General features: G+C 53.7%; 1 long non-coding RNA gene across 1 annotated transcript; it reads left to right on the top strand.

Annotated features, from left to right (window-relative positions):
- LOC137457435 (uncharacterized) lies at positions 1-9,532 on the top strand. The gene is made up of 7 exons (XR_010991250.1): positions 1-130; positions 1,872-2,033; positions 2,127-2,205; positions 5,847-6,351; positions 6,900-7,069; positions 7,314-7,473; positions 8,934-9,532. It is a non-coding gene; the product is annotated as an uncharacterized lncRNA (long non-coding RNA).
- Positions 9,533-10,577: the final 1,045 nt, after the last annotated feature.

Here is a 10,577-nt window from a genome sequence, read left to right as displayed (position 1 = left end):
CACGATTCCAGTGGTCTCATTTCATAGCTGCATTTTCTTCTCTCTGCCTAGGTGACAGGACGACCTCACTAATGAAGAGAGATAGCCTGAGCTCTGCAGGAACCTTGAACCCAAGCAGCCAGTGCCTTCTGTGAGTACTAGCTGTCCTTGCTCAACGTGGAACTAGTTGAGAGCTGAAGCCAGACCACGCCATAATTCCCTCAGCTTCCTCTTCTGCAGATTAAACAGTCCCAGTTCCTTCAGCCACTCCTCCTAAGGCTTGTTATCCAGACCCCTCACCAGCTTTGTGGCCCTTCTCTGGACTCACTCTCTCACAAGGGGTGTCCTGGGGAACACCACTTGTGCCCGGCCGGCCACCGGCTGGGTTTAACTCTGTTCCCCACCGCTCTTGGGGCCCAGCCATCCATCCTGTTCTGCTGTCCAGCAGTCCCTTTGAAAAACAATCCATCTGAAAAAAGAAGTAGCAGAGAAGGAAAGTTGAAGCTGCAAGGATTGCAGTCCCCTCAGTTCTGGTTGTAGCCAGGTGGGGGTTGGTCTCTTCTCCCAGGCAAGCAGCACCAGAACAAGAGGACACAGTCTCAAGCTGTGCCAGGGGAGGTTTAGGCTGAATGTTAGGAAGAGGTTTACAGCTTGGCCGAAGACTCTTCTGATCCCTGTCTTCTGGTCGTGACCAGCAGCGTGCACGGGTGGCCAAGAAGGCCACTGGCAACCTGGCCAATATCAGGAACAGTGTGGCCAGCAGGAGCAGGGAGGTCATTCTGCCCCTGCACTTGGCACTGGTTAGGGCACACCTTGAGTCCCGTGTCCAGTTCTGGGCCCCTCCGTTTAAGCAAGACGTTGAGTTGCTGGAAGGAGTCCGGAGAAGGGCAACAAAGCTGGGGAGGGGTTTGGAGCACAGGCCTGTGAGGAGAGGCTGAGGGAGCTGGGGTTGCTTAGCCTGGAGAAGAGGAGGCTCAGGGGAGACCTTCTTGCTCTCTGCAACTCCCTGAAGGGAGGTTGTAGCCAGGTGGGGGTTGGTCTCTTCTTCCAGGCAAGCAGCACCAGAACAAGAGGACACAGTCTCAAGCTGTGGCAGGGGAGGTTTAGGCTAGAGGTTAGGAAGAGGTTCTGCACAGAGAGAGTGATTGCCCATTGGAATGGGCTGCCCAGGGAGGTGGTGGAGTCACCATCTTTGGAGGTGTTCATGAGGAGACTGGATAGGGTGCTTGGTTGCATGGTTTAGTTGATTAGGTGGTGTTGGATGATAGGTTGGACACGATGATCTTGAAGGTCTCTTCCAACCTGGTCCGGTCCATTCCATTCCATCACCATCTAATCAACTAAACCACGGCACTGAGTGCCTCATCCAGTCTCTTTCTAAACACTTCCAGTGATGGTGACTCCACCACCTCCCTGGGCAGCACATTCCAAAGGCCAATCTCTCTTTCAACCTGCTCTATTCTATTCTATGAAGACCTTCTTCCTAACATCCAGGTTTAATTGGTGAGAGCAACAGACTTGGTTGCTGCCACCCGCTGCTAAGGGGTCTGAGTGGCCCCCTAATGGGGTTTGGAGGCAGGTAAAGGTTTCTTTTGGCATGTGAAGGGGTTTTGTGGGCATCTAGAAGGGGTGTGGAGCCCCCTGAAAGGGTCTGGGATAGTGTCAGGGGGTTCTGGGCTGGTCTACCAGCGGGTCTGGGGACATTAGAAGCGTCTGGGGGTACCTAAAACGGATCTGGGCGTATCAGATGGGGGGTTTGGGTGCATCCAAAGGGGTTTTGTGGGCATCTAAGTTGGGGAGTCTGGGGGGGTCCTGAAGGAGTTGGGGGGTTCTCCTCAAGCTATGAGCAGACACACAGACAGTTGTTAACGGACTTTCTTTGATCATTCCAGGTCTGGTGTGCTGGGACTGGCAGGATCTTCCTGAGCTGTCCACGTACAGTTTCTGTCGACACTCTTCAGCTCGTACATCCGGTTTGCTGACAGAGGGTGTGGGGTTTGTGGGGCCCGGCAGCGAGAGTTTTCCAAAGAGGAGCTCTTCAGGGCAGCTCCAAGGTTAGGTTTGGATTCTCCTGGAGTCGCACACAGAACGAGTCTCACGATTCCAGTGGTCTAATTTCATAGCTGCATTTTCTTCTCTCTGCCTAGGTGACAGGACGACCTCACTAATGAAGAGAGATAGCCTGAGCTCTGCAGGAACCTTGAACCCAAGCAGCCAGTGCCTTCTGTGAGTACAAGCTGTCCTTGCTCAACGTGGAACTAGTTGAGAGCTGAAGCCAGACCACGCCATAATTCCCTCAGCTTCCTCTTCTGCAGATTAAACAGTCCCAGTTCCTTCAGCCACTCCTCCTAAGGCTTGTTATCCAGACCCCTCACCAGCTTTGTGGCCCTTCTCTGGACTCACTCTCTCACAAGGGGTGTCCTGGGGAACACCACTCGTGCCCGGCCGGCCACCGGCTGGGTTTAACTCTGTTCCCCACCGCTCTTGGGGCCCAGCCATCCATCCTGTTCTGCTGTCCAGCAGTCCCTTTGAAAAACAATCCATCTGAAAAAAGAAGTAGCAGAGAAGGAAAGTTGAAGCTGCAAGGATTGCAGTCCCCTCAGTTCTGGTTGTAGCCAGGTGGGGGTTGGTCTCTTCTCCCAGGCAAGCAGCACCAGAACAAGAGGACACAGTCTCAAGCTGTGCCAGGGGAGGTTTAGGCTGGATGTTAGGAAGTGGTTTACAGCTTGGCCAAAGACTCTTCTGATCCCTGTCTTCTGGTCGTGACCAGCAGCGTGCACGGGTGGCCAAGAAGGCCACTGGCAACCTGGCCAATATCAGGAACAGTGTGGCCAGCAGGAGCAGGGAGGTCATTCTGCCCCTGCACTTGGCACTGGTTAGGGCACACCTTGAGTCCCGTGTCCAGTTCTGGGCCCCTCCGTTTAAGCAAGACGTTGAGTTGCTGGAAGGAGTCCGGAGAAGGGCAACAAAGCTGGGGAGGGGTTTGGAGCACAGGCCTGTGAGGAGAGGCTGAGGGAGCTGGGGTTGCTTAGCCTGGAGAAGAGGAGGCTCAGGGGAGACCTTCTTGCTCTCTGCAACTCCCTGAAGGGAGGTTGTAGCCAGGTGGGGGTTGGTCTCTTCTTCCAGGCAAGCAGCACCAGAACAAGAGGACACAGTCTCAAGCTGTGGCAGGGGAGGTTTAGGCTAGAGGTTAGGAAGAGGTTCTGCACAGAGAGAGTGATTGCCCATTGGAATGGGCTGCCCAGGGAGGTGGTGGAGTCACCATCTTTGGAGGTGTTCAGGAGGAGACTGGATAGGGTGCTTGGTTGCATGGTTTAGTTGATTAGGTGGTGTTGGATGATAGGTTGGACACGATGATCTTGAAGGTCTCTTCCAACCTGGTCCGGTCCATTCCATTCCATCACCATCTAATCAACTAAACCACGGCACTGAGTGCCTCATCCAGTCTCTTTCTAAACACTTCCAGTGATGGTGACTCCACCACCTCCCTGGGCAGCACATTCCAAAGGCCAATCTCTCTTTCATCCTGCTCTATTCTATTCTATGAAGACCTTCTTCCTAACATCCAGGTTTAATTGGTGAGAGCAACAGACTTGGTTGCTGCCACCCGCTGCTACGGGGTCTGAGTGGCCCCCAAATGGGGTTTGGAGGCAGGTAAAGGTTTCTTTTGGCATGTGAAGGGGTTTTGTGGGCATCTAGAAGGGGTGTGGAGCCCCCTGAAAGGGTCTGGGATAGTGTCAGGGGGTTCTGGGCTGGTCTACCAGCGGGTCTGGGGACATTAGAAGCGTCTGGGGGTACCTAAACCGGAGCTGGGCGTATCAGATGGGGGGTTTGGGTGCATCCAAAGGGGTTTTGTGGGCATCTAAGTTGGGGAATCTGTGGGGGTCCTGAAGGAGTTGGGGGGTTCTCAGTGAGGTTTTGGAGTCTCTATGGAGTGCCTGGAGTCTCCTGGAGTGCCTGTGCTTGAAACCCCCCCAGAGGCCATGCAGAGTGGTGCTCACAGTAGCTCTGCAAGTCTGCCATGGGCTCAGGAGGCTGTGGAGCGGTTAAACCTTTTCTTTTGCTCAAGCACAATCTTTCTGAATTCTTGGATTTTTTTTTTTCCCAGGGTGATGTGAAACTGTCTGATTTTGGGCTAAGCACAGCTGTTCAGAAGTCTCAGAGACCTGAGCTCTACAGGAACTTCGCACACAAACCCCCAAGTGCTTTCTGTGAGTACAAGCTGTCCTTGTCCAGCATGGAGGTAGTTGAGAGCTGAAGCCAGACCACGCCATAATTCCCTCAGCTTCCTCTTCTGAAAAAAGAAGTAGCAGAGAAGGAAAGCTGAAGCTGCAAAGACTGAAGTGAGTGGCCAGTCGTTCTACATGAACAATTGTCTTAGTGCTAGCAAGCAGGAGGCTCTGAAGTGTGGTACTTTGAGAGCTCCATTCATACTTGCCCTTCAGGAGGAGCCAGCTCTTTCATTGAAGGATCTTCCTGAGGTGTCCAAGTACAATTTCTGTTGACACTTTTCAGCTCTTACATCCAGGTTGCTGACAGAGGATGTTGGGTTTGTGGGCCCTGGCAGCGACAGTTTTCCAAAGAGGAGCTCTAAGGCCAGCTGCAAGGTTAGGTTTGGATTCTCCTGGGGTGCCTGTGCTTAAAAGCCCCCCAGAGGCCGTGCAGAGTGGTGCTCGCAGTAGCTCTGTGCAAGTCTGCCGTGGGCTCAGGAGGCCAGTATCTAGAGAGAGGGAAGGACAGAGACACTTCTAAGACAGTTTTAAAGAAATAATTATGAGAAGAGGCAAATTAATTCTGGGGACTCATGTGATATATCTGTTCAAGAGAAAAAAAAATGAAGGAGGTTTCTGACCATAACCAGGCTGACAAAGCACAGTAATGTGGTTTCCTATGGGATTCAACTCCTCCTGCATTGCACAGGACACTTCAACAGCTGTCCTGACAAGCTCTAAGTAATGAACTTAATCCACCCTGTGCGAGCAATGGGGCAAAAGATTACAAAATCCATGTATGCAGTTGAGATGTGTTACGTTGGGACGCCAAGGATCAAGCTCATCAAGTGGAACACCACTCGTGCCCGGCCGGCCACCGGCTGGGTTTAACTCTGTTCCCCACCGCTCTTGGGGCCCAGCCATCCATCCTGTTCTGCTGTCCAGCAGTCCCTTTGAAAAACAATCCATCTGAAAAAAGAAGTAGCAGAGAAGGAAAGTTGAAGCTGCAAGGATTGCAGTCCCCTCAGTTCTGGTTGTAGCCGGGTGGGGGTTGGTCTCTTCTCCCAGGCAAGCAGCACCAGAACAAGAGGACACAGTCTCAAGCTGTGCCAGGGGAGGTTTAGGCTGGATGTTAGGAAGAAGGTCTTCATAGAATAGAATAGAGCAGGTTGAAAGAGAGATTGGCCTTTGGAATGTGCTGCTCAGGGAGGTGGTGCCCAGGGAGTCACCATCACTGGAAGTGTTTAGAAAGAGACTGGATGAGGCACTCAGTGCCGTGGTTTAGTTGATTAGATGGTGTTGGAATGGAATGGAACGGAATAGAATAGAATAGACCAGACCGAGTTGGAAGAGACCTTCAAGATCATCGTGTCCAACCTATCATCCAACACCACCTAATCAACTAAACCAAGCAACCAGGCACCCTATCCAGTCTCCTCCTGAACACCTCCAAAGATGGTGACTCCACCACCACCCTGGGCAGCCCATTCCAATGGGCCATCACTCTCTCTGTGCAGAACCTCTTCCTAACCTCTAGCCTAAACCTCCCCTGGTGCAGCCTGAGACTGTGTCCTCTTGTTGGGCCTGGTGATGATCAAAGTTCTTTTCCAAGCTGCTTACTCCTGTTTGGTTTTATTCTCCTGCATGAATTGTCAGTTCAAAGCACTCGAGAGAAATGGTGTGATGGCTGTGCTGCCAAGCATCAGACTGGGGACCGAAAGACAACCTCCTGTGGATCGATGTACCGGGATATTCCAGGAACCTCTGTGCTGCCACAGACCTGGACTTAAACTCGTTCCAGATGCCGCGGTGTGTTCCGCATGACAATCGCACTCGGCACGTGAAGAGTGGCCAAGAGACTTCCCTTGTTTCCTTTGTGGAAGGCTTTTGTGTGTCCCCCGGCCCCGGGGGCCGTGTTCCTCTCGGGCAGGCTGCGGACGAGGCTGCCCTCGGCAGCAGGCGTGCCGCAAGCGGAGCGGCGAAGCTGTGTTCCTGGCAGTTCTCTCTCCGCCTGGATCAGGACGAAGGTGCCGGCCGACAAGGACTTGCACTGACACAGGGTCAGAGAGCTGAGAGCACCAAAGGGTTTAATTGGTGAGAGCAACAGACTTGGTTGCTGCCACCCGCTGCTAAGTGGCCCCCACGTGGGGTTTGGAGGCAGGTAAAGGTTTCTTTTGGCGTGTGAAGGGGTTTTGTGGGCATCTAGAAGGGGTGTGGAGCCCCCTGAAAGGGTCTGGGATAGTGTCAGGGGGTTCTGGGCTGGTCCACCAGCGGGTCTGGGGACATTGGAAGCATCTGGGGGTACCTAAAGTGGAGCTGGGTGTTTCAGATGGGGGGTTTGGGTGCAACCAAAGGGGTTTTGTGGGCATCTAAGTTGGAGAATCTGTGGGGGTCCTGAAGGAGTTGGGGGGTTCTCAGTGAGGTTTTGGAGTCTCTATGGAGTCCCTGTTGTATCTTGGGTCTGCTGTGGGATTGGTAGTGACTGGGTGCTCCGGTTTTGGTGGCTCCAGGGCAGCAGGTACCCACAGGGCTGTGCCTTGCTTTATGTTCCCCAGCTGTGGGCCAAGCAGGAGCCCCAGGGGAAGGGAATTTCAGCATGTGGCGGGTGATAGTGGAGGCGACTTCCTGACAAAATGGCTTTGGGGGTTTGGTTAGGTCTTGTTTTTATGGTTGACTCACTCTTGCTTTCTTTCCTTTTTTTTCAGGGAGCTTAACTGCTTTGCCTGAGGACCAGTTGCAGATTTGTATTCGGCCTCAGCCACAAGCCCTGACACGGAGCGGGGTGCTTTGGTGTCAGAATGTGGAGCTGTTGGAAACCCAATTGCTCACTGAAAAAAAGAAAAGGAATAATTTGTCATAAAAAAATCCCCACAGTTCCTGTAAGCTTTCGAGTTCCTACTTAATAATATAAAGCAGTTTGTGGTTTGGTTGGTTTGGTTTTTTTCTTGTTGTGCTGCAAAGATTTTGATAGGAATTTCTAGGTATTAACTACAGCCAGAGCAAGCCTCTACTTGCCCTGGGAACGCAGTGAAAACCTTTTGGGAATTGGTTCTGCTCTGTTACTCCTCAAGCTATGAGCAGACACACAGGCAGTTGTTAACAGAGTTTCTTTGTGCATTCCAGGTCTGGTGTGTTCAGACCGGCAGGATCTTCCTGGGCCATCCGATTACGGTTTCCGTTGACACTTTTCAGCCCTTACATCCGGTTTGCCGACAGAGGACGTTGGTTTGTGGGCCCTGGCAGCGACAGTTTTCCAAAGAGGAGCTCTAAGGCCAGCTGCAAGGTTAGGTTTGGATTCTCCTGGGGTGCCTGTGCTTAAAAGCCCCCCAGAGGCCGTGCAGAGTGGTGCTCGCAGTAGCTCTGTGCAAGTCTGCCGTGGGCTCAGGAGGCCAGTATCTAGAGAGAGGGAAGGACAGAGACACTTCTAAGACAGTTTTAAAGAAATAATTATGAGAAGAGGCAAATTAATTCTGGGGACTCATGTGATATATCTGTTCAAGAGAAAAAAAAATGAAGGAGGTTTCTGACCATAACCAGGCTGACAAAGCACAGTAATGTGGTTTCCTATGGGATTCAACTCCTCCTGCATTGCACAGGACACTTCAACAGCTGTCCTGACGAGCTCTAAGTAATGAACTTAATCCACCCTGTGCGAGCAATGGGGCAAAAGATTACAAAATCCATGTATGCAGTTGAGATGTGTTACGTTGGGACGCCCAGGATACAGCTCATCAAGCTCTCCTAGTGTTTAGACGCAAGATGGAAGAAGGAAGGGGGAAGACAGAGCAGAAGGTCTATTTAAATATGAAACTCCTAGGCTGAAAGAAAAGAAAAACATTTTAAAGAGCACTCAGTGAGACTCTGTCACCAGCATAGCTAATCACAGAATCACTGAGTGTTAGGGGTTGGAAGGGACCCCAAAATAGCATCCGGTCCAACCCCTGTGCCAGTGCAGGATCACCTGGGGCGGGTTTTGAATGTCTCCAGAGACTCCACTAACTCTCTGGGCAGCCTGCTCCAGGGCTCTGGCACACACAGTGAAAAGGTTTTCCCTTCTGTTCCTGTGGAACTTCCTCCTTTTATTCGTCGGACGCAGCGAAGCCGCTGGGTCGTGTTGCTGCGGCAAGGTGACCCACCCTGTAGTTCAGGGCCTGGGTCTGTGCCTTCATGGCAGCCTGTTCCCTTGGCACCCTGTCAGCTTAACAGCCCTGTGCTCGGGGTCTGTGTGACGAGTTGTGGAGCCCTCCATCCCCCTTCTGTCCCCAGCAGCAGCCCAAGGTCCCTGTAAGCAGGGCTGGGGAGGCTGCTTTAGGCAGCTAACAGGAACCAACCTTGCCTGGCCCTTAGGGGGCTGAGGTCAGTCCCTGGGCTCCTGAAGAGGTGGTGTTGCGCTGCTGCCAGGAGGGCCGGCCCGTAGGTGGGGCACGGGCCAGAGCCTGTGGCTCTCTGTGGGGCTTTTTGGGAGTGCTGCTGAGGCCTCACTCTGTCCTGTTGGCATCCTTTGTCAGGGTAGCCAGATCCTAGGCCTGATGTCTATCGTTAGCTCAATCGCAGAATTTGCTCGTCTGCTGTTCCTGTCCGTAAATTTTTGCCAGTGCTTCTGTAATAAAAAGGTTTTTATTTCTCCTGTAACTTGCAAGCTGGTGACCTCCTTAGGAGCACCACTGTGTTGTTCACAAAGTTCTTTGCTGTTGCAAAGCTGGGAGAAGTGTGAGGTTCAGCTGATGAAGTTTCTCTCTTTAGGGGTGTCTGCTCAGCCGTCCTCTTCCTGGATCTCGGAGCTTTGTCTCTCCCTGTTTGCGGTGCCCCGACAAGGACTTGTGCCGACACATCCTCGGGAAGCTGAAACCACCAAAGGGTTTAATGGGTGAGAGCAAAGCTCAGCTGTGTGCTGAAGCTGCAAACCTTGCCCAGAAGGCTGTCCCCGGCTCGGGGTGATAAAAAGAACAGGAGCGTAGCCGCTCGGCTGTCTTTCCTTCTGTGATGCCACAGCGGGGTGGGCGAGGATACAGCAGAGGAGCAGTGAGGGAGGGGTGCGGGCAGCCTCCCACAAAGGCTGCTTGCAGACCTGAAATGCCAAATGTTTGAAATGCCAGGACGTTCTTGGAGGGGAGGGAAAGCCCCGGGAAAGTGTAAGAGTGAGTGTGAGGTGTTCCAGCAGAGGAACAGCGGTGCTGCTTATTGAGAGATTGCAGAAGGGCAGTGATTTGTGTGCAGAAAGGCCTTGACGTGACCCCCCTCTGTTCTGTAGAAAGGCTTCTAGAGGAGAAAAGCACATCCTGAGCAGAGCCACGGGGGGGTGTGGGGTGTGGTTTGAAGCAGAAATAGCAACTGTCTCTCAATTAAAACAGTGGATTGTCTTTCGTGTGTGTGTGTGGTGTGCTGTTTTTTCATTGACTGGAAAAAGCTCTGCAGGGAGACCAGCTGATCTGCTCCCGAGGCACAGCAGCACCGGACCTGCTGAGCGCTGGGGGCCTGTTAAGGAGGGTCTGCTGTCATCTGAAGTGGGCTTGGGGGTATGAAAGGGGAATTTGGGGGCATGTGAAGGGTTCTGGGAGCATCTAGAGGTGTCTGGGGACCTCTGGAGGGGCTCCTGGGTCATGTCTGGAGGGTCAGGGAGGAGTGGGGGGGTCTGTGCCTCAGTGTGGTTTCGGGGTCTCTGTGTCAGGTCCCCACAGCGTGTGGGTTGCTGTGTGGCACTGCTGGAGTCTCGGTGTCCCTAGCGCCCCTGGCTCTTCTGCTCACTGCTCCCACCTTGTGGGCACGGCCAGGTACTGCTTGCTGTCGCCTGCTGCCAAGGGTGTGAGTGGCCTCTGCAGGGAGGCGCAGAGAGGTATTCTGGGGCGTCTAGAGGGGCTTTGTGGGCATCGAGAGGTGTCTGGCGGCCTCTGGAGGGTCTCCGGGGGGGTCTCTGGAGGGTCCTGAAGCAGCTGAGGGGGCGGGGAGTGGTGGTGTTGTGTTAGAGGTCTCGGGGGGGGTTCCAGGGTTTGGGGTCCCGCAGGATTGGGGTGGTCTCACCCCGGTATTGGGTGTCCTGCAGTCCCAGGGTCCCCCAGCCACATCTCCCCCGGCATCTCAAGGCGAGCTGCGAGCACCTCAAGGGCCTTAGAGGGTGAGAAAGGAGGGCTGGGGGCATGTAGACGGAAGTGAGGGCACCAAGACGGCACCGTCCTCCCCGTGACAGCGCCTGCCCTTCCCAAGATGGCGCCGCCCTACCCGTGACAGCGCCTGCCCTTCCCAAGATGGCGTCGATCTCCCCGTGACAGCGCCTGCCCTTTCCAAGATGGCGTCGCCCTCCCCGTGACAGCGCCTGCCCTTCCCAAGATGGCGCCGCCCTCGCCCCGTCGGCTCCGACCTAGCCAGCGTAATCCTCGTCCCCTCTGCTTT

The sequence above is a fragment of the Melanerpes formicivorus genome, unplaced genomic scaffold (genome assembly GCF_026170545.1).
Source record: "Melanerpes formicivorus ecotype bairdi unplaced genomic scaffold, bMelFor1.0.p_v2 SCAF_179, whole genome shotgun sequence".
NCBI lineage: Eukaryota > Metazoa > Chordata > Aves > Piciformes > Picidae > Melanerpes > Melanerpes formicivorus.
Note: the sequence above shows the minus strand (reverse complement) of the source record. Positions and strands in the feature narration are given on the sequence as shown.